This window comes from Melospiza melodia, unplaced genomic scaffold (assembly GCF_035770615.1).
Source record: "Melospiza melodia melodia isolate bMelMel2 unplaced genomic scaffold, bMelMel2.pri scaffold_32, whole genome shotgun sequence".
NCBI lineage: Eukaryota > Metazoa > Chordata > Aves > Passeriformes > Passerellidae > Melospiza > Melospiza melodia.
The window spans coordinates 3831700-3854547 of NW_026948638.1; the positions used below are offsets into that span (position 1 = coordinate 3831700).

A 22848-nucleotide genomic window follows, 5' to 3' on the forward strand; every position below is an offset into this window, starting at 1 on the left:
CTCCACCACAGAAATGCCTCTGCTGATCACCCTCCTTTGGCAGGCACACTGAGCAGCACCAGCGCAGGCAGCTCTGCCTCTGCGCTGCACTCAGACAGGGTTAGTTCTAGCAAAGACACACTGCAGAATAACTGACTTAAGAAATTGTGTCTATAGAGCTTGGTGTAAACCCAGACCCTCCTGAAGGTGGGCAGCATCAGAGCTCTGTCAAAGCTCACTCCTAATGCAAGTTAGTCAACCACTGAACTTAAACATTTTAAGGCAACATTCCAAACAGTGTTTATATACAAAATCCCATTTGCTCAGCGTTCTCCTTCCTGGCCTTGTGGAATGCATCGTTTCACCAGTTCTCCTGCCAGAAAACCATATGCGGGCTTGTACCAAAACAATTAAACTGGTTTTAAAATTCAGACCTCGTGTTACAGAGCGCACACCCTGAAGAAACATTCATTTTAATATCCCAGAGCTACTTCAATTTTTCCAGCACGTTTTTATTCCACAGCAGCCTGGGCACACAGTAGGCCAGAGGTCACACAGCCTCGTGCTCCAGGCAGGATCCAAACTGTGCCCGTTGGGGGAAACTCACGTGTAAGATTTTTGTTTAAAAGCCCTGAGTGTAAGGGACCCCTGCCCTGTGTGCCTGAGTGCCCCTCACAGGGCAAGTGTTTGCTGCAGCACTCCAGCCGCACAGGCTGCCCGTCCTGCCGGGGCTGCCGAGCCTCCGGGGCCCCACACGCAACGTCCCCAACGGCCCGGCCACAGCCAATGAGGGGAACCGGGCCGGCTGGCAGCCTCCACCCGGCAAGGCCTTACCGCCGGGTCCGCTCGTGTGAGGGCAAAGCAGGGAGGCAGCAGTGGGTACCCCCGGGCCGGGACCAGGGCTCCGTCCCGGATCGCAGATCCCCGACCCGGAGCTGCGCCCCGGCCCTCACGGGCCGCCAGCACCACCGCCCCCTGCTACCCCCCCACCCCGACTCACCGCTCCGCACTGCGCACGCGCCGCCCGGCCCCAGCCGCCCCGGCCCGGCCCCGCTCTAGCCAATCAGCGCCGTCCCTGCACGAGCTCCTGCCATTGGCCCCGCCCCTGGCCCCGCCCTACTCACTCAGCAGGGCCCCACTCTTGGCCACACCCCCTGACCCGTGCCTGTCTGTCACCACCGCCCTTGGTCCCGCCCCCTGATCCTGGCCCCGCCTGTGCCCTGTGAGGCGGCGGGGGCGGCGCTGTCTCGGCCCCGCCGTGTCCCGGAGTGGATTCGCCGGCCTGAGCCTGAGCCTGAGCCTGAGCCGTGTCCCGGGCCGATCTGTGCCATGTCCCGGGCTGAGCCTGAGCCTGAGCCATGTCCCGGGCCGATCTGAGCCATGTCCCGGGCTGAGCCTGAGCCTGAGCCATGTCCCGGGCCGATCTGTGCTATGTCCCGGGCTGAGCCTGAGCCTGAGCCGTGTCCCGGGCCGATCTGAGCCGTGTCCCGGGCTGGGTTAGCCGGGCTGAGCCGTGCCCGCTGCCCTGGGCTGCGGGAGCCTCCCTGGCTGTGGGAACGGCGTGTCCCGGGCAGCAACCCCATCCTGGAGGATCTGTCCCTCAGGCGTGAACGCCTGCTTTGGCGCGCCTCTGTACATCGTGTTAGGTTGGACTAATGGAGGAATTTCTCTGTGGAAAGGGTGGTCCGGCCTTGGCAGGGGCTGCCCAGGGAGGTGTTGGAGTCTCCTGCCCTGCACATGTCCAAGGAAGGGCTGGAGGTGGCGCCCAGTGCTCTGGGCTGGTGACAAGGTGGGAATATCTGGGATGGATGCCTGGGATCAGGAGGGAATATTTGCAATGATCTGGAGATATTGGCTTTACACATCACATCATCCCTGCCACAGGCTACTTCAGCAGCCCTTTATTTTTCTCAGGTTTTGAGGAAAGTAGTGAGGTTTCAGGTAAGCACAAGGGTGTAAATTCTCAGTCTTGGCACCCCTGGTTGATGCTGAAATGAGGTGAGAAAGTCAGAGAAGGCACAGGGAGCTCACTGGTCCCCTCACCTCATTCACTCAAAGCACTCTGCTGATTAAAATCATGCCAAAGCATTTCCCACCCCTCTCCCAACTGCAACTGAGTGATGGCATTGCAGAGATGATGGAAAATCAGCCACGAGCTGTGCAGCCCTCCCTGGTGAGGGCTGGGCTGTGGCTGAGGAACAGGCCATGGGATCCACTGCACAGCAGCCAAAACCAACGTGCCAGCCCCAAAATTAAACCTGCAATGCTTAATCATCTAGTGAAAGATGCTCAGTGACATCAGGGACCTGTCCCTGGGCCACTGTCCCCACGGCTCTGCTCACCCAAGCTGTGTTTCACTGCTGGCACCCACAGAGATCCTGGAGGCAGGAGATTGACTGTAAGCAAATCTCAGCTCTCCTTGCCAGTAATTGAATATTTTCAGTCTTTCCAGGTTGGTTGTAAACATCTCAAAAACATAATCTGGAATCAAATCCGTCAAAGCCTGTCAGGAGTGCACCAGAGCTTTATAGATGTTTATGATTTTTGTTGAGGTTTATAGTTTCTCAGGCAGCTATGTGATTGCTGCCTGGGTGTAACTCCTGGCTTTTGGATGGGGGAAGTACTGCTGTACTTCATCCTCTTCCTCCTCCTTTTGGGCTCCACACACCAAGCCAAGGCTGGCAGCCAGGCAGGACTGGTCTCTCTGCTTACAGCCCAGGAGCCAAATGTCAGCTGGGGCACTGAGAAGGGGATTTTCCCCCTGCTTGTCTCAGGCTGCTGCACACCAGGCACTTTGGGAAGCCTCACTGAGATGCTCAGTCCATCCAGAGAGGAGCACTGCTGCATCCCTGGGCAATCCCAACCAAATCCCACATCTGAAACTGCTCCCACATCTAAGAGATAAGAAAATACACTCTGCATGTATTACCTTCTGCATCTGGAGTTCCTCTCTCTGGTCTGATGGGATGAAGGGCTTTTTCAAAAGGTATTAGAGAAGATGGGTGTGAGAGAGTAATTTGGGACTGGGAGTAATTTTTCATCAGTATACTTAAAGACAATCACAGCACTACGAGGGAGGCCTAATTGTGGAGTTGTGTAATTAGATTTTATGTCACTGCAATTATTCTGTTGGCTACATATAAAGAACATGGGAAAATGCAGCACTTAATTTTAAATCAAGACTTGATTCTCTTTTAGTAGGTAATTGATGTTGATCACGTCACCTAGCAGCAACTATAAAATGTGCTATTTAGATTGTAAAAGGATGGAGAAAAGGACTGAGCAGATAGGTAATTGATGAATCGCGGCAGCGTTGGTGGGAGGCAGCAGGAATCCCTCAGCTGCCTCTGCCTGCAGCTGCTCCTGGGCTTCCTTAGTGCCCAGGGCTTTAACAGGCACTGAGCCCCTGTCCCAATCCCACAGCATTGCTCTGTCCCGGACAGCAGTGGAACAGGGCAGCTGCTTTTCATGGAATTGATCCCTCCTGGGAAAACCCCTTCCTTTAAGGAATCCAGATCTTCTTCCTGGAATTAATCCCTCCTGGTTAAACCCCTTCCTTTAAGCAATCCAAGTTTTCTTTGTGGAATTGATCCCTCCTGGTTAAACCCCTTCCTTTAAGGAATCCAGGTTTTCTTCATGGATTTGATCCCTCCTGGTTAAACCCCTTCCTTTAAGGAATCCCAGATTTTCTTCATGCAGTTGATCCTTCCTGGTTAAACCCCTTCCTTTAAGGAATCCAGATTTTCTTCAAGGAGTTGATCCTTCCTGGTTAAACCCCTTCCTTTAAGCAATCCAAGTTTTCTTTGTGGAATTGATCCCTCCTGGTTAAACCCCTTCCTTTAAGGAATCCAGATGTTCCTCTGGCAAAGGTGTGTGAGTTTGCTCCCAGGACTGCCATATGCTCATCTGGAGCCACCAGGCTCCTCTCCTCTCAAGGCTGTTTGGCTTCTCCAGTGACTCAGTTGTGGCAATGTGTCCCAAATTTGGTCACAACAGCTAAACACTCCCAGATACATAACTGGACATTTAAGTCCACAAGCAAAATTAAGTCCCAAGGTGCCAATGCTGTGAAGCCTCACAGTGCTGCCCTTGACAGGTAACTTAGTTTTTGGTGATGGGTTCATACTAAAAGTACAAAAAGTAGTTTTGGTTGGGGGAAGACCCAGAGACAAGGCCCACAGCAAGGCACAGACATCCAGAGGGTTCAGTTGGAAGGATGCCAGGATGAGCATGAGAGAGTCTCTTCTGGGTACAAAGCAAACTCCACAGGCTACAGGAGACTCTTGAGGTCACATTTCCAGGTGGCAGGTCCAGGCTTTGCACTTGCACCAAAACAGATGGATTTGTGGCCAGACAAGCCACTGCATAGAGTCCTACCAGGATTTTTAAGTGAAACACTTTTCCCCTTCAGCCTTTCCTTCCCCTGAACCTTTTTTGTGTGCTGTAGCAAAATATGAGATGGAATTTGGGCTCCAGTGGGTGTAATTGCTGAACAGCCTGCCCTGGCCAGCCTCACCGCTGCCAGAGCGCTGCCCACTGCCACTTTCCTGCTGACACAATGAAATGCATTTTTACAGCCCAAGACATGAGTCATGACCCAGCCTGAGTTCAGAGCAGACCATTTTTTAAGTACTTGTGACTCCAAAGAGGCCGGAGGGGAACCCTGGGCTTGAGATAGGATAGCGTCATAACTGCAGAGTTTCCCCAGTCACTTTTAAAAATGCTTTTTCTCACCTACTTTGTGTGCTGGGACGTGAAGACTATTGTGGGACCTGTTCTGCCATGTCAGCATCAGCCTCTCTGAATTGCTGTGAGGATCAGATGAGTCCATCTTGCAGTCTCTTATCACCAGCAGCACAAATCCTGTTTCATTCACTGCCAAAAAAAGAGACTCATCCAAAGGCTTTTGCCATCAGTCCCTCGGGGGCTCTGGAGCCATAAGTGGGATGCAATGAGCCCGGGGCCATCCCTGCTCTAGAAGGGCTCTGCCGGCGGGGATGCAGCTCGGGGTTCGCGGGTGAGCTGCTGCCCATGCAGCCCTGGCACAGCTCGGGGTCAGGCCTGCCGGGTGACAGCCCCCGAGGGTCCCTGTGCCGCGTCCGCAGGAGTGATCTGTCCTGGCACAGCTCGGGCTCAGCACCCGCTGGGTGACAGCCCCTGAGGGTCCCTGTGCCATGTCCCCAGGACAGCTCTGTCCCCGTGGGAGCTGTGCCAGGGTGAGAGGGGTGATGCCGGGGGGCTGCCGCCTTTCACCCCCGTTATTAACAGCACTGCTCGGCACCGACGGGTTCTTCACAGCATGCCGGGCCCCCGGGCTGCCCTCGCTCGCTCCCGCCTGGTTAAATTTGGATTAAATCAGCGAAGCCAACACAGTGATCAATTCCCAGTGCTCTCCTCCGGAGCTGGGCACAAATGAGGGGAAAGCAGGGAGGAGAATAAAGCCCGGAGTGAGGGCACAGGGACCTGCAGGTACAGGAGGGATGTGAATGGAAACTCAAGTTTTCAGTGCCACCAGCTCAGCTGTGACTAGGCAGGGACAGCGAGCCTAGGGACGCTTTTCTAGAAGCCATCATGCCAGATGATCTGGGCAGGGGCCTTTATGGGTGCTCAAGCCAGGATTTAGGTGAAAAATTGGCCAGCACAGAGGGCCATGCAGGCAGCAAGGGGACAGTTCAATCCCCTGCCTCCTCCCCATGGAACAGAGCCCGGTCACAGACACACAGTCCTGGTTATCCCCCAGCAAAGTCAGACTCCCTTGGCCGGGAGCAGTCACTCCCTCCCAGGGCTGAAGGTTTCAGATCACTGGGCAGCTGTGGGCAGCACCATCCCTGCCTCTCTGGCTGCCTCCCCCAGGAGCCACATCCTGGCTGCCACCTCCTTGTCACTGCATTTGAAGCACGTCCACATCACAGCACACACGGGCTCAGGAGCAAGGCCAGGGACAATTAATAAAACGCCTCCCCTAAGGTGGAAATGAGACCACCCATCTCAGCAGTGTCCCACCACTAAAGGAGAGGGGATGGTTATGAGCCATTATCCCCTGCACAAATGGGCTTTAAATCATCATCCATCACCAGCACCCAGCACTGGATGTTCCAAAGGTGTCCAGCAAAGCCTTTGTGGCTCCTTTCCACCATGGCATGGGTGACCACAGTGCCCATCACCTGGAGATCCTCACGGAGCCTCCACACCCACACTCTGCTGCTGCTCTGGGAAGAAATCAGCCCTACCAAACATCAGCAAGACCAAACGTGCTGCTTTGGGGTCTCAGGTCTATCTCCCTGGGGTGGGATCATAGGGGGGCAGGGTTCCTCAGCTGCCCCACTCCTCCTGGCCTGGCAGGGGAATTGGGTTGTTACGGAGCAGCAGTGCAGGAATTGAAAGCCTTTTTCCTTCTGGAAGCCCTTGAGGCTGCCTGTCTCAGCTGAGCCGCCGCTTGCCAACAGTTTTTCATTTCTTCTCTGTTTCATCTAAACTTTCCATTGGGTTCCTCATCCATCCATCCAGCTGCAATGATAAATATGGAAATAAAGAGGCATTTACAGCCCCTCTCTTGGGCTGATTCTGTGTATAAACAAGCTGTGCTCACAGCATCCTCCTCTCCACAGTGCTGATTCAGGAGCAGCAGGGTCTGCCCAGGACTCAGCGGGCACAAGGATTTGGGAGAAATCCCTGGGTCACTGTGGGGAGAAAACTGCAGCAAAAGGAATGGGGCAAGCAAGGCCCACAGGGACTTCTGTAAAGGACTAGAAGGGAAAGAACAACAGCTGAAGGGCTGGATGTGCAAAGTATGAAGAAAGGCTTTAATTTGCACAGAATCTCTTAATCCATTAATCACAGGGACATTTGTGTATGAAAACCTCCCTCTCGTTTAATACTATCTCAGGTTTGTCCAAGAAGGTCATAACTGTTTGGCAGTGGAGTGGGAGGGGCGAGGTGGGACAGGCAAAGGCCATGGGCTTGTTTCCAGGGAGAGATCAGCCATTAACAGCGTGGAGCCAGCCCAGGGATGAGCAGGCATGAAAAGCACTGGACATGGCAGTCCAGGAGTCACAGTGGCACTGGGGACACCAGTCCCCTGAAAGAGGATGTCCCAGTGCCTCTTGGCTCTCTGGAGGTTGCCTGCAAAGGCTGGACAAACTTGCCTGGGTGCCTGGAATAGAGGGTTTGGGGGTTTAAGAGCAGACTCTGACATCTTCCCTTCCCCTCCACCACAGTCATTTCCTCTTCATTCGCTGCTCCAGTGTTCCTGTCCTCGCCCTACAGAGCTGGATTGTGAGGATCATCCTGGAGGCAGGGGGAAGCTCTGGCAGCATAGCATGGACTGATCCATCCCCTGATCTTCACCTGATGCTTCTCTCAGGTTTAACCTGTTCTGCTTTAATCCCACATTCTTTCTCAGCAAATCCAGCCTTGCACCAGACCAGCCAAAGTCTCCTTGTGTCCCATGATGGTCCCACAGACCTCAGAGTTCCCTGTCAGCCAGTGGGTAAACATAATATCTACAAACCCAGCTGCCTTCCTGGAGCTGTTACCTGTGTTCCTCAAGGGAGGAAAGCAGGAAAAATTAGTATGCGGCTTCTTCCTCGAGAAATCAATGCGATCTCAACTCACTGTGAAGTTCCCTAACTGTTAGAGATGCTGCACTGGTAAAATCTAACCCTCAGAGGAGAAAGGGTGGGAAAAAAAGAAAGAAAAATAAATTCCAGTGACTAGACAAGTCTAAAATGTTGCAGAAGGCTAAACTGCCAGGGCTGGGGCTTGTTTGGAAGTCCCAGAGTGGAGAGGGCTGTGCAGTCCAGCTGTTTATCACCCCACCAAGAATCAGCTGTAATTGTTAATTCTAATTAGAACTGTTGGGTAAAAATGTAATCAAGAGTTTCTATTAGGAAAAAAAAAGTCATTTCATCTAAATTAAAAATTTTGTTTTTTAAGAAAGGGGGTAAACGTTGAAAATTTTGTAACAACTCATTTCAGCATTTTCAAGATGAAAAGGGATGTATTTTTGCTGTGAAATGCATCATCAATTCAAATTGTTTTATTTTACAGTCTGAAGAGCAAAAAATAGTTTTCAAATCAAAGCAAAAATGGTATTTTTAGGCATTTTCTTTTAAAAAGCCTATCTGGAGGTTTCTGTTCTAATTAAGAATGATTACTGGTTTTCTTTTTTTCTTAATGGAATAAGCTGTTCCTAGTTAGCTCTGCTCTAAAACATTGGGTTGATGTTGATGTGCCCACCCATCTGCCCCAGCACCTGACCCCAGGGCTGTGCTCACACCACCCCACTCTGCGTGTCAGCACTGCCTGAAATCCCTGGGATTTGAGTCAGGCTTTATAAAACTCACAGAACTAAAGCAAATTCCTTGCTGCCAGGAGACCTGGTGGGGCACTGGAAGGACACAGGTGTGTTTGGTGGGCCTTGTGCAGGTAGGTCTCAATTCCTGAGGCAGGCTGATTATGGTGCCCACACTCGGGAAGGCAGCTGCAACCCCCCCTTGTACGTTTGACCCTGTGGCTGATGCCATGGAATTGCCACAGATCCCAGCAGGGGTTTGCATCCTGGGGGATCCTCTCCACACGATTAGCAGATCACCTTTATCACACTGAGACAGTGGCTTGGGATCTGGTAGATGAATAGCAGAGCTTGTGGTTTGTGATCTGTCCTCTGGCTAGGAGCACTGAAGGAGAGGACAGAAAAGATGGGGGTTAAATGGGAGCTGGGAGCAGAAGGGGACACCAGGGAAGGAGACTGGGCCAAGGAGAAGCTCAGAAGGAGGAGAGGAGGGTGGAAGAGGAAGGGAGCAAAGCTCAAGGGCTCTGCCAGAGATGAAATGGAAAAAGGAGTTGCTGTGCAGCAGTTTCAGCCCAGAACAGAGGGAACTGCACGGGCTCCTCGAGCTGCCCGAGGGCATTTTGAACAACAAAACCGTTGTTTTTTGCTCTGACAGGGCCAGGAGACCCAAGCAAGAGTGAATGGACAGAGGGGCTGCAGGGTCCCACAGGCAGGGTCCCACAGGCAGGGCACGCTCCTGCCCAGCACATCCAGAGTGGCACTGCCCTTGCTGCTGCTGCACCGCCCCTCTGGCAGCCTGATCGGGGTTATGTAACCTTTCCTGACTGCTCCTTCCCCCGATCAAGTGAGGTTGCTGCTCCAGCTCCCTGCAAGGAGCAGCCGGAGCAGCCTTTCCTGAGCTGCCCAGAGGGACACAGCCAGCCCCAGCCTCCGAGGCAGCTGAGCAGCAGATCCTGCCCCACTGCCACCCCCGGGGAGCTGTGCTGGCAGAGCTGGCACCCAGGACATGGCACCAAGCCCCGGTGGGAGGCTGCAGGCCCTTGGCCAGGTAGGGAGATGGTTGGATCATGGGTTCTTCCTGCAGGGAGCAACTGGTGGGTGAAGCCTGGAGCACCCACTCACACGTGGGAGCAGACACAGGGGATAACACACTGCACCAGTGCTTTATGCACCTAACTCAAAATAAGCTTTCTTTTTAAAAAACATATCTAAGAAGAATGATTTTTCTCTCTCTTTTTTTTTTGTTATTATTTTGAAGTTATAAATTATTGAAACAAATTATTCTCACTACTCTCCCAAAAAATTCTCAGGCAAAGAAAAGGCAGCTCTACCTTCAACACTGCTTTGTAACAAAATGAGTCAGATTCATTTTGCTCATGATTTGCCCTTGGCTCCCTTTGTCCATGTCTTAAACTACATCCTGGCTCGGTCTGATTAGCAGCGTGTCCTCGGAGGCAGAGGAGGCCCTGCAAGAGCCCGAGGTATTGCAGGTCAAGATTAAAGTGCTCTGCATGACATTCACTGTCAAAGGTGTAACTGGCTTAACTCAGTGCAATTAGATGGCTCAGAGGTTACACAGTAACGGCAGCAGTGTTTCAGTCAACTGATTAAAGCACAGCCCTGGCGTTAAAGGATGTGATTAAAAGGCAGTGTCAGGGCTGAGACCTGGCAGAAGAGCTCAGCAGGCAGGGTTAAATCCACAGCTTCTTCTGGGGTTGGACACCCCAGGGCCTGGAAAAGATCTCCAAGTATCAGCTGAGCCAGCTCAGCTTTTAGGTCTGGAATGCCATCTTGTGATGGCAGTGGGGAAGCGGAAATGGCCCCTCTGTGGAGGCAGAGGAGATGATGGAATTACAGAATGGGTTGGGTCAGAAGAGACCATAAAAATAATTTTATTCCTCCCCCTGCCATGGCAGGGACACCTCCCACTGTCCCAGGCTGCTCCCAGCCCCAATGTCCAGCCTGGCCTTGGGCACTGCCAGGGATCCAGGGGCAGCCACAGCTGCTCTGGGCACCCTGTGCCAGGGCCTGCCCACCCTCACAGGGAACAATTCCTGATTCCCATCCATCCCTGCCCTCGGGCAGTGGGAGCCATTCCCTGTGTCCTGTCCCTCCATCCCTTGTCCCCAGTCCCTCTCCAGCTCTCCTGGAGCCCCTTTAGGCCCTGGAAGGGGCTCTGAGCTGTCCCTGGAGCCTTCTTTTGTCCAGGTGAGCACCCCCAGCTCTCCCAGCCTGGCTCCATGGCAGAGCGGCTCCAATCCTGGGAGCATCTCCATGGCCTCTCTGGACTTGCTCCAACAGCTCCAGGTCCTTCTGATGCTGGAGCAGCTCTGCAGGGGTATCTCACAAGGGCAGAATAGAGGGGGACCATCCCCCCCTCACCTGCTGCCCACTCCTCTGTGGGTGCAGCCCAGCACAGGGGAGTTTCTGGGCTGCCACTGTTGGCTCATGTCCAGCTTCTCATCCATTATATCCTCCAAGTCCTTCTTTGCTGGTCAATGAGCTCTTCTCCCAGTCTGTGCTCATGTGTGGGGTATCCCTGATCTGGGTGCAGCACCTCAAAGAGGAAAAGGCACCATCGAGGCCATGGCTGCCCTGCCTTCTGCTGTGTGGGAGCCAAGCAAGGCTGGTGTCACTCACAGGGCGGTGCAAGCACCAACACCCATGGGGTGTCATCATCACGGGCCCCAGCCATGACAGACACCAGGAGGATAAAAGTTCTTCTCACCAAAGCCTGAACGTGCTTGGCTGTGGGGCTGGAGGTGACCACCATGGTAAATGATGATGTACATCCACAGATCTTTTCTTCCATAGGTTTACTGAATTTTCTTCCTCTTCCCACGGTACTACTCTGTCTTTTTCTCCAGTGACTGACAGTGTGGCCAAATGGTGTTGAGCCAAAATCAGATTGGTACAGAAGGATCACAGTAGCAGCCCTGCAGTGCCAGAACTGAGCAGTGACGGGGGGCAGGCAGTGAGCCCTGGGCACGGGTGTGTTCAGGGCTGAGGTGACAGTAAAGGATCTCTCTTGCTGCCACAGGAGCTGCAGACATCAGCTACATGGGGGATGTCCCACCCCAGGCTTGGAGCACACGTCTTTTGAGGCACTACAGCTCCATGCCAGTGCAGATCTCTTGAGTGGATGCACTGTGCCAGCAGACAGTGCTCATGTCCTGGTTTAACCCATCCTGCTAATTTATGGGAGCAAAATCACTCAGATGTGATTCCTCCTTTATGCTGCAACTGAACATTCACTCAACAGAGGTTACCCAGGCTTCTGGAGCCAGTTGAGTTGCTTTGAACACAAGCTGCAGGGCTGTGCTGGGATGCAGGGAGCTCAGGGGAGGCTGTGTCTAGACTAGAGGAACTCTCCAGGAGGCTTGCTGGGCTTTTGTTTTGTAGTAACTCATATCTCTAATCTGGCTTGGAACAAAGCTTCTCAGTCCTTTCAGGCCTTGCCACGACACTTGCAGGAGAAAAGGAGGTTCTGTTTAGTGGTCAGCAAGCCAAGATGAACAACAGGGACTGGCTGCAGCTAATGCAGAGAGCACATTCCTGTGACAGAAAAGGGCTTCACCCCCATGGCAGAGCGGCTCTGCTGTGTTTCATCTGGTTTGATGCTTTTCACCCAAAGTTCACAAATGATGTGCAGGCCTTTGTTTGAGCCCCCCTCCAAGGCCAGCAAGCAGAGAAAAAGCTGTGCACACAGAGGGAATCCGTACTGGGAAGTGAGAGACTGGTCCTGGCACTGAGAGTTGCTGAGTTCTGGTATTTGGCATTCAGGAAGCTTTTGAAGTATCTCCCCAATCCTGCTGAAAATGTTTTATTAAGGAGACAAAGCATATTCATTTGGGCCCCATGCTGGGCTAATGAATTAAACAGTTCTAAACTGAAGCTGTGGCTTAGGGTCTTGGCAGAGTCATCATCCTTGCCTGTGTGGGCACGTGCCCTTGGCCATGGGCAGCGAGACCCCCAGGAATAAGAGCATGAAGTGTTCTGTGTCTGCTCTTACCTGTCTCTCCTCCAGACAGGTTTTGCTGTGCTGCACTGGGCATAGCTGGGAAACCTGTTCCTCACCAGGTTCATCAGTGACAGGGGAAGCACTGTCACTGCTCCTTCTGCTCATCACCAGCCTCTGTCCCTGCACACAGCAGTGTCCTGGGCACAACGAGCCCAGAGCTTCCCAGGACAAGGCAGGATCAGGCTGAGCTGGAGAGGAGCACCCCACATCCAGGAAGAATAGCTGCCTGCTTGACTGAAAATAGACCATGAAACATTTGAAGAAGACAGAGCTGGAGTGGATGATTGCCTGAGGCAAGGCGCAGCTCCAGCTGAGTTCACTGCTGAGCTCTGAGAGCATAAGCACATGAGGAGCATGGGGGAGGGATGCCAGGCTTTCTGGGAAGGCCTTCAAGTGTCTCAATGGAGTACAAAGCCCAGAGAAAAACTTCCTTTGAATGGATCCCCAGCGAGGGAGTTACAGTTACACTGCTGTGCCCAGACATGGATACACAGAGCACTGGGCTGATGTTACAGCATCCAGTGGAGGTCAGGGAAGGTGTGGAATTGTGCTTCTCCCAGCAAGGCACTTGGCAGCACCACAGCTTTTTCTCTGCTTATTTCAGGGCTGGATTTTTGTTGCTGGCAGCTGTTTCTGAGCTGACACTTCTAGCTCCTGTGCCCGAAGTGGGACACATCAGGGGCAAGCAGAGGCAGCTCACCGGCCCTCTGCTTCCCATGAGCCGGTGCTTGAGTTCAGTTCTCCCAGCTCCACAGATCGTGTTCCTGCTCCGGCTCTGTCAGGGATGCTGGAAGTGTCCAAGGCCAGGTCGGACAGGGACTGGAGCAACCTGGGACAGTGGAAGGTGTACCTGCCCATGGCAGGGAGTGGGACGAGACGATCTTAAAGTCCCTCCCGGTGCCTGATTACCGAGGGTTTTTCCCCGCCCCGGGGGGAGCGGCCGAAGCGAGCGGGGCGGTGTCTGTGGAATCACCCCGGCAGCATGGAGAGGACTGCGCCTTTTCTGCCCCTGCCGCCGTGTGGAGATGAAGCGGTTCTGGGGGCTGGGCTCCTTCAGCTCGCCGCCATGAGGGCCAGGAGCGGCTCTGGCGGGCCGGGCTCCCTCTCCATGAGGGCAGGGAGTGGCTCTGGTGGGCTGGGCTCCTTCAGCTCGCCGCCATGAGGGCAAGGAGCAGCTCTGGCGGGCCAGGCTCGTTCAGCTCGCTGCCGTGAGGGCAGGGAGGGGCTCTGGCGGGCCAGGCTCGTTCAGCTCGCTGCCGTGAGGGCAGGGAGGGGCTCTGGCGGGCCAGGCTCGTTCAGCTCGCCGCCATGAGGGCAAGGAGCGGCTCTGGCGGGCTGGGCTCCTTCAGCTCACTGCTATGAGGGCAAGGAGCAGCTCTGGCGGGCCGAGCTCCCTCGCCATGAGGGGCCACCACCGCCATGAGGTGAGGGGGGGGGGGCGGGTACAGGGCACGGGTGGCGGCGGCAGCGGGGCTGGAGACCGGGGCTCCGGGGCAGGAAGGCGCCACCTGAAATACTCACTGTCTCCTATTTATCTGTTCGGCCGGGGGACTGGGGATGTTGCTCGGCTGTGCGGTTCAGCATTAATTCCTCAGCCTTTCACTCGGTGTGCTGGCTTTTGTCCTCTGCCACAAGCCAGGCCGCTGCTGTTGAGCTTTGTGAATACAGATTGAACTAATGGCTTATTTGTGATGTTTCTGCTGTCCTCTCTTTAGGCCTTCAGCCGATGACCGATGGCGGTGACCCGCCCGAAGGAGCAGCTCTGAGGTGCCCCGGCCCCGTGGCGTGTGGAACCCCGAGCTGAGCTGTGCTGAGCTGTGCTGGGACAGCCGGGGAGGCGCTCCGGGAGGGCACTGGAGCCTGCGAGAGCAGATGTGAAGGGATAACCTGCCCGTGGGACACAGCAAGAGCTCTGGAGCCACATGGGTGAGGTGTGACCGTGAGCCAGCCTGGGAAAATGGGCAAAAATATTTTGCTGTCTAAAAGGCCTCTGCTGGCTCCTGTGCTAGCCTCAGGTCCTCAGGGTGGAAATAACGTGGTTTATCCAGAAATAAGTTTAGCTTATCTATTCCTCTTGCTGGATGAAGCCTTGATGAGAGTAGGCATCATCAGAAAAGTGCCTCCACGTTTTTTCTGCACTGTAAACCCCCCAGTTCTGGGGTTTTTGTCTCCCAGCAGTAGTCAGCTGCCCGTGGCTGCTCAGTGCCTGTGCCAGTGTTATGCTGCTGGGAGAGAAAGGTGCTGCTGAGCTTTCCTGGCACCAGCAAGGCTGTCCTGGTGCTCAGTGGTGCCAGGTTTTGGCAGCACTCTGCATGCCTGAGAGTGGAGTAACTCCTGCCCGTGGAGACAGGTGACTAGACTGTGAGTGTTCATGCAGCAACAGGCAGCTTTATTGAGATCTAACTTCCTTATATAGATAAGAAGGCCCATGAAGGTAATCCTCATTGGCTGAGCCAGTTACTACTCAGCTAACCAGCCAATAGCAGCCTGAGTCTCCAATGGCCTGGGCCTGCTCTTACTGGTCGAATTACATAAGCAAGGTAATTATATAATAAATCACTTATGAAGTTGGAATTATTTATACTGTGTGGCCTACAGGCCAGATGTAGAGCATCACAGAGGAATAGCTCATAAATATGGAACTTGTGTGTGTCATAAAACCTCTGTTCGCATGATGGAGGAAGGCTCCTCCAAGTGATCAGTGCTGCAATAAAAATGAATGCTTTTTGATACTCAAACTGTGTTAGAAAGTTTTTTTTTGGGTGATTTCAGTGTCAGTTCCACAAGGCCCTGTAGTTTCACAGTGGCCCCTTGGTTCTAAAGTGTCACGATGGCCTCAGTAGCACAAGGCCCCACAATGTCCAAAGAGTCCCCTTAATTCCATGGGGCCCTGAAGTCCTACAATGGCCCCTCGGCTCCATGAGGCCCTGCAGTGTCACCCTAGGCAGGAGGCCAGGAGGAACTCGTTCCCCAAATGCTGCAGCTCCCTGGGCCAGCTGGCACCAACACCTTCTCCCAGGCCAGCACTGCTGGGTACAGCCAGGGCCGAGCCACACTGTAGCTCTCTGCAAACCACAGTGGGGGCTGCGAGGCCAAAACCCGAGTCACAGACAGTTTGTCACTCTTCCTGTCTGTATCTGACCAAGAAATGTCCCATTGTGGGGTCCCCTTTCCTGCAGTCACTGCAGCACTGGGACCATCCCTGGAGCTCTGAGCAAGAGAAATGGCCAGCGTTGCACCTCTGCACTGACTGAGGGATGGTGGGAAATGCTCTCTGGGGTGGCTGGAACCATGGAAAAAGGACAGTTCGGAGCACAGAGGAAAACCCAGCTGGGCTGCTGGACTGGGGCAAGACATCTCTGTCTGGGGGAGAAGTTGGCTGTGAAACTCCCTCCTGTGGATGCTCACGTGCCCAAGAGTTGGGCACTGAAGAGCATCACAACAACAGACAGGAGGATGGGGCGGCCAGGATTAAAGCGCCTCAGGGGGGTCTGGATTGGCCACACAAGGGTGAACCCTGGACACCATCTCCAGGTTATCCCTGACTGTGAAATATGGGCTGAGATCAATCAGGGCCAGGCCAGGCAAAGCCCCTGTGGTGTGGGGGGGCAATGGTGGGAATATAAATCTGGGGCGACACCTGGTCTTGGTAGTAGGTGTAGTAAATTGGGAGCACCATTCCTAAACCACAACAGCCCTGTCAGAACCAGGCCTGTCCCTGCACTGCCCCTGCTCTGCTGCCCCACAGCTGCTGGATCAGGAAGGGCAGAGCCATGGGGGAGGAAAATGCACAGGGACTCCTCCTGGGAGCGACCTTCCATCCTGATACTCAGACCCCAAGGCAGAAACCCCCATCGTCAGCTGGGAGGTCACCGTCAGAGTCTCTGCCATTGTCCCACTTGGTGAATCTTTCACACTGAGATTTTGGTCCTTCCTTTCAGTTTCTTTACTTTTGGGGCTTTTAATGATTCCTCCATAAACATGGCAATTCATGTCCCTAATATGGCAATTCTTTCCTTTTTATGAAAGTGTTGGCAATTAGGCCACATTAAAATGCTGGCAGGGTGTGCATAGGTATTTGCAGCCCTGTGGAGAAGCAGTTGGGATATAAGAACCAAAGAAGTGTAAAATGGTTTGAGTTGGAAGAGACCGAAAAGAGTCTTTGGTAAAACTCCCATTACCCAGGAACACCTTCACTCGTTCAGGTTGTACAAAGCCCCTGACCTTAAACACATCAAGTGATGGGGTTTCAATTCTGAGGGCAGCCTATGCCAGTGTCCTGCCACCATCATCAAAAAATATTTCATCCTTACAGAAAATCTAAATCTGCCCTCAGTCACTTAAAAGATACAGTGTATTATTCTGTATTATATTCTCCAATACAATCTTGGGCAAAAATGTACTCAGCCATTCCTGGACTTAAATCACATCTCCAGGGCTGAGCACCTTTGAGAAGGCCCAGAGATCTCCCAGGATGGGATTTGGAGGCCCCAAGAACATGATCACTGTATGGGAACTGGAAGTCCTGGGTTCAGTGGAGACTGAGGGCAGAACAAGAACAGCCTGTGAGGATGACAAAGGTGGATTCAAATATATTGGACCTCTTCTTCATAGTGGAAATGAACCCGAGATAGAAATAATGTCACCAAGTGCAGCTGTGAAGACCCAGAATGGAAACAAGGAGAGATTAATTTCCCTCCCAGGGCAGGGCTGTGGCACAGCACATCTCAAGCAGTCTGGGTCAGCCCCAGGCTCTGTGTGGGCAGGCAGAGGCAGGCAGGAGGCAGAGCTGTCAGCAAAGGAAGGGCCCAGCCAGGTGGGGCAGCCGGGGGATGCCGACAGCCTGCAGGGACAGAGGCGCAGGGCAGGGACACCGTGGGACAGCCTGGGCTGCACAGGGCACAGGGATGGGCAGCAGCTGCAAGACAGCCCTGCCAGAGCCAACTTGGGCAGCACTTTGGCCATGGCTGCTGGGCCTGGGCCTGGGCCTGAGGCAGGAGCAGGAGACAAGTGACCCTTGCAGGCCTGGGGCCTCATTGCCTCCTTGTCCCGGCTCAGCAGCCTGGCAGGGGCCGCCCCATGCTCCTGTCCCTGACATTGCACATCCCCACATGCCAGTGCCCATCCCGGGAAGAGCCCTGAGCAAGGAGGGAGGGATAGGATCTGCCTGGCCAGGGGCTGGGGCTCAGGCCTGGGCTCTTTGCATTCCTCAAACACATCCAGGTTTGCTCAGCACCAGAGACACATTTGCCTTGTTGGTCCCCAGCTGTCATCACTGCCTCCAGTGTTCTGCTCTAACTGGAACCAGGGGAAAATTTCTCATTTGTGTCTCTCAGAGGTACCCATTAAAACTTGGAAAACTTTGGAGTTTCAATTTAATTTTGAGTTGTTGAGAAGTTTTTTGAACACTCTCTCAGGGACTCAGTTTGATGTAAATAACACCAAATCCCCAAGAGTCTGATTTCAGTCCTTGTGCTGTGTCTGTACTGCTGAGCTTTAAAGGAACAGCTCTTCCCAGGACCAGCTCCTCTCCCAGCCCAGCAGGGCTGAGGGCTCTGCCTGCAGACACTGAGGGGACAGGAGCCAGGCAGAGACAGGCTGAAGGCAATCAGGATTGGGAAGACATTGAGCTGAGACTTCACTTGGGGAAAGATCTTCATAGCCCTGTGCACGGTGAGTGTGTGGATGCAGGGCAATGTCCCCCGTGCTCCTGGAGGGATGTCCTGAAGCCAGCGCACCCCACAGCCTGGAGGATGTGTCAGGAGGACTCTCCCAGTTTCTCTCTGGCACAGGAGGAGGAGGGGGAGGAGGAGGAGGATGTGATGCAGAATGGGGCTGCCCTGGGCACCATCACAGGGACAGGGCAGGATGGCTCCTGCTGCCAGGGACGGCTGCACGGGGTTAAGCTGGGGCTGCAGCCAGGGCTGGCCAGGGCTGTCCTGCAGAGCAGCTCCTGCAGCCCTCAGGGCTCTTGGCCAGCCCAGGGCATGTGCCACCTGCCAGGAGCAGCTCTCAGCCTGCCTGGCAGCTCCCCATGAACGCTGCAGGGGAGAAGCTGGAGGTGGAAGGAGCCACCCCCATCAGGGCAGATTCCTCCTGCTCTGGAGATGGTGCTGCATGGCCAGGGCTGCTCTCAGCTTTCTCCTCAAGGGAAGGGAAAGGGGCTGTCAGCTTTGGCTGTGTCACTGAGACTCCTGTACTGTAACCCTGGGCATCAGCAGATGGGCCTCAGATCTCCCTCAGAAAGCGCCTCCTCACTCTCCTCTCCCTAAAGACAGCAGCAGCAGAACCTTGGCTTGCAGCATCTCTGTTTGTCTGCCCTACCCTTAAGGCCCCGCTGCCAGGGAGATGCCCCTGGGCAGTGCCCTGTGCTGGGAGGGGTCTGCAGGGCAGAGCTGAGCCCCCAGGGCTGGGCTGGGCTCTGGCAGCACTGGCAGGCACAAGGCTTGGATAGAGAGAAACAGCTCCCAGTAGGCACAACTCCAGGCAGCAGAGAGCCAGACCAGCCCTTGGTATCCCATCCTGTTAAGCTGCATAGGGAAAGAGAGAAGGGTTTGGATAAAGTTATTTTTAAACTGGAGAATTCCAAGAGTCCACTGTATTTTTCAAGAAAGATTTAAGCGTGATCATGCTGAAATAGAGAGAGGTTAAATGAACAAAGGGCACCTGTGTGGGACCAGCAGGTCTGACTGCACTAGGGCACAGCGAGCCTGTTTTCCCTCTGTGCTCCCCAGTGTTCAGCCTGAGAGCAATGCTGAAGATAAAGCAGTAACTCAGAAGGAGCAGAAATCCAGAATCAAAAATAAAGAAATTAAAGAAAATTTCCTTCAAAACAAGATAAATATTTTGAGGGGATTCCTAATGAAAGAGCATAGGATGGACTCAAGGAAATCTGTCCAAGCTTGTCAAAGTCTTCTTTCAACAGTTCACTATGCCCAGAGTGAAGGAATGTCCAACAGCAGCTCCATCAGGCACTTCCTCTTGCTGGCATTGGCAGACACGCGGCAGCTGCAGCTCCTGCACTTCTGCCTCTTGCTGGGCATCTCCCTGGCTGCCCTCCTGGGCAACGGCCTCATCATCAGCGCCGTAGCCTGCAGCCGCCTCCTGCACACGCCCATGTTCTTCTTCCTGCTCAACCTGGCCCTCAGCGACCTGGGCATGATCTGCACCACTGTCCCCAATGCCATGCACAATTCCCTCTGGGACACCAGGGACATCTCCTACAAAGGATGTGCTGCACAGGTGTTTTTCTTTATCTTCTTCATTGCAGCAGAGTTTTCCCTTCTGACCATTATGTGCTATGACCGCTACGTGTCCATCTGCAAACCCCTGCACTACGGGACCCTCCTGGGCAGCAGAGCTTGTGCCCACATGGCAGCAGTTGCCTGGGCCAGTGGCTTTCTCTATGCTCTGTTGAACACAGGCAATACATTTTCCCTGCCTCTGTGCCATGGCAATGCCCTGGGCCAATTCTTCTGTGAAATCCCACAGATCCTCAAGCTCTCCTGCTCACACTCCACCTTCAGAAAAATTTGGATTTCATTGCTTGGTGTCTGTTTAGCTTTTAGTTGTTTTGTGTTCATTGTTTTCTCCTATGTGCAGATCTTCAGGGCTGTGCTGAGGATCCCCTCTGAGCAGGGACGGCACAAAGCCTTTTCCACCTGCCTCCCTCACCTGGCCGTGGTCTCTCTGTTTGTCAGCACTGGCATATTTGCCTACCTGAAGCCCCCCTCCATGTCCTCCCTATCCCTGGATGTGGCCCTGTCAGTTCTGTACTCGGTGGTGACTCCAGCCCTTAACCCCCTCATCTACAGCCTGAGGAACCAGGAGCTCAAGGCTGCAGTGTGGAGACTGGTGACTGGAGGATATCAGAAAAATTAAACTGCTGGCCAATTTCTGCAAATCATTTGTAATCAAAGTCATCTTTGATTGTTCTTGTTGCGTTTGGTGGTTGGTTGATGTTTTTCATTATTTTAAATTTTTTTTTAAGATTGTTCAAAAGAAATGCTATTGGTTTTGCCATTTCTTACTTTGTTTCTCTCCACCTTCCCTGTAGCCCCAGACTGTGTCAATGAGGAGCTGTGTTCTCAGTGTCTTTAAATAAACTAAAGGATCTCCAAATAAAGTTTTCTGCAGAGATGCCCCTTTTGTTGCCTTCTCTGGAGCTGCAGCAGCAATGTCTGTGTGCAGAGCTGGGGGCAGATCAGTGCTGGCCCAGCAGCTGTGCCCAGCAGCAGCAGCAGCACTTGGTGTTTGTCATGGTTTGGGCCTGGCAAAGCCAGAGCCCCCATGAGTATACCTTCTCCCTGGTGTCTGTGTGAGATGTGACCAGGAATAAGCAAAGCAGGCTCCAGCTAAAACGTTAAGAAAAGTTTATTAACTAAACTACACACAAACGATTACTAAACTACACACAAAAGAAAAAAAAAGAAACACAAGGAAAATGAAAACCTCCCAAAAAACACTCTCCTCCTCCTCCCCCCTAAATTCCCAACACAATACATCCTCCAAAATCAACAGTTCTGGGTCCAGCACCACCCTTTAGAATGATCAAACTTTCAGTTCCTCAAGAGGAGAGGGAGTCCTTCCATGTGTCGTGGTGGCCTTTTCCGTCTGAACAGGGATCAGGACTGCTTCCAGGGTTGTCTTTTTAAGGATGCTTTGTCCAGTCCCAGAGAAGCACAGTATCTCACCTTCTTACCTTTGGGACATCTATCCCCCCCATATTTTATATACCCCCTGGGGCCAAGGGGTACCCACACTGAATCTTCTTTGGCACTGGGACATTTCTCCCCCTGGACTCAGTCTCTCTATCACACGGAAACATGGCTCTGTCCATGGCTACACAAAACAGTCCAGCATAAAATGCCACTCCCTCTTCTCCAATCTTCCCTCATCTCTCACTCTCTCTCTCTCTTCGGTCCAGACCTCCATCACTCGCTCATTTCCTTCGTCCTCCTCCACTCTTATCACTCGTCTAGGAAGAGTTAATGTTCTGTAAGGTTTTCATTGTCCAAAAAAGGGTTAAAAACTCCTCCAAGCGGCTGGACTCCTGGCTGCACCCCCCCCCATCTCCTCAGCCGGGCTGCCTGCTGCCAGCACATGTTTACTGAATTCAAGGTAACGGCACACAGACACAGGCTGCACTCTCTCTCTCTCTGTCTGTCTCCAAGGGGGGGGGAATGGCTGCCCGATGTCTCTTGGGGCTCCTCCACCCTTCCATCTACCAGGGCCTCCTCACTCCCCATCTCTGTCCAGGCCCAGGCCTACCACATGGCTGCCCCTCCCCCACCCAGCAGCAGCGGCTGGATGGGGGAAGAGAGATTCGACCTCCGTCCCTCGAAGTCCCAAGAGAGCCTCCCAGGGCCGAAGCTCTGCTTTTAACCCCTGTGTGTTCTCGGAGGTGTGTCCAAAATCCCACTGGCTACACCAGGTACCAATATCAAAATCCAAGCACCCATTGGTTTGACCACAGCATCCCAGAATTCCCACTTCTTCCTGGTCAAACCACCACAGTCTTGCCAGTGCTGCTGCTGTGGCCCTGCCCCACTGCGCTGGTGGCCCTGGTGTTGCTGTAGGGCCTGAGTGCTCTTGGGGCTGGGCACAGCCCTGGGGGTGGCAGTGCCGGGGCTGCAGCAGGGACAGGCCATGGGCACTGCTGGGGCAGCGCTGACACCTCAGGCCAGGGCCTGGGAGCTCCAGGCTCCTTGCCCAGGCTCTCTTAAGAACACGCCCAGGCCAATGCCCAGCACAGAAAACCACTGTGAGCAGCCCCAGGCTGGCTGTGGGCAGGCTGGGGGCAAACAGCATGGCTGGGGCTCTGCAAGGGCCCTGGGGCAGATGGGAAGGAGCAGCAGAGCAGGGGCTGATCCATCCCCAGTGCGCTGGACAGCCCAGGGCAGCGTCCCAGAGCATCCTCATGGAGCTGCCAACAACGTCCCCCCTCTGCAGCCTTGGCCTCTCCCCCAGTTCACACAGGTGCCCCATCCTTGCAGGCACGGACATGGCAGCACTGGCTCAGCAGCCCCTGTTTGCATTGCACACAGCAGGCAGGAGCACCCCCATGCTGTTGGTGTGGGGACATGAACCTGAGGGAGCACAAATGCCATCAGCCCCTGGGGCCAGCAAGGGCTGGAGGACACCAGGGAAACAACTCAGCTTTGTCCTGGCCTCTGCAGTCAGCCAGAAAGTTTGTTCCCATCAGCTGGGAGTTTCCTGTCCCACTGCAGACGCTGTTGCTCAGAGCCAGGGCTGCCTGGCAGCCACCCCCAAACTGCCCTGAGCATTTCCTTGGCTTCATCCTTGTTTTCTTTACTCTTCCTGCTACAAATTTCTTCCCATTGCCCACTCCAGTGGGCCCAGAACTGTACACAGCACTCAAGGTGCTGCCCCACCAGTGCTGAGCACAGGGGAAGAATCCCTGCCCTGCTCCTGCTGGCCACACCATTCCTGATCCAGGCCAGGAGCCATTGGCCTTCTTGCCCACCTGGGCACACTGCTGGCTCATGTCCAGCCTGCTGTCCATCAGTCCCTGCAGGTCCCTTTCTGCCTGGCT

The 22848-nt window shown here is 53.9% G+C and overlaps 1 non-coding gene across 1 annotated transcript; it reads left to right on the forward strand.

Moving 5' to 3' along the window:
• Window positions 1–14463: 14463 nt before the first annotated feature.
• LOC134434201 (small nucleolar RNA SNORA74) lies at window positions 14464–14667 on the forward strand. Its single transcript, XR_010031823.1, has one exon. It is a non-coding gene; the product is annotated as a small nucleolar RNA SNORA74 (small nucleolar RNA).
• Window positions 14668–22848: the final 8181 nt, after the last annotated feature.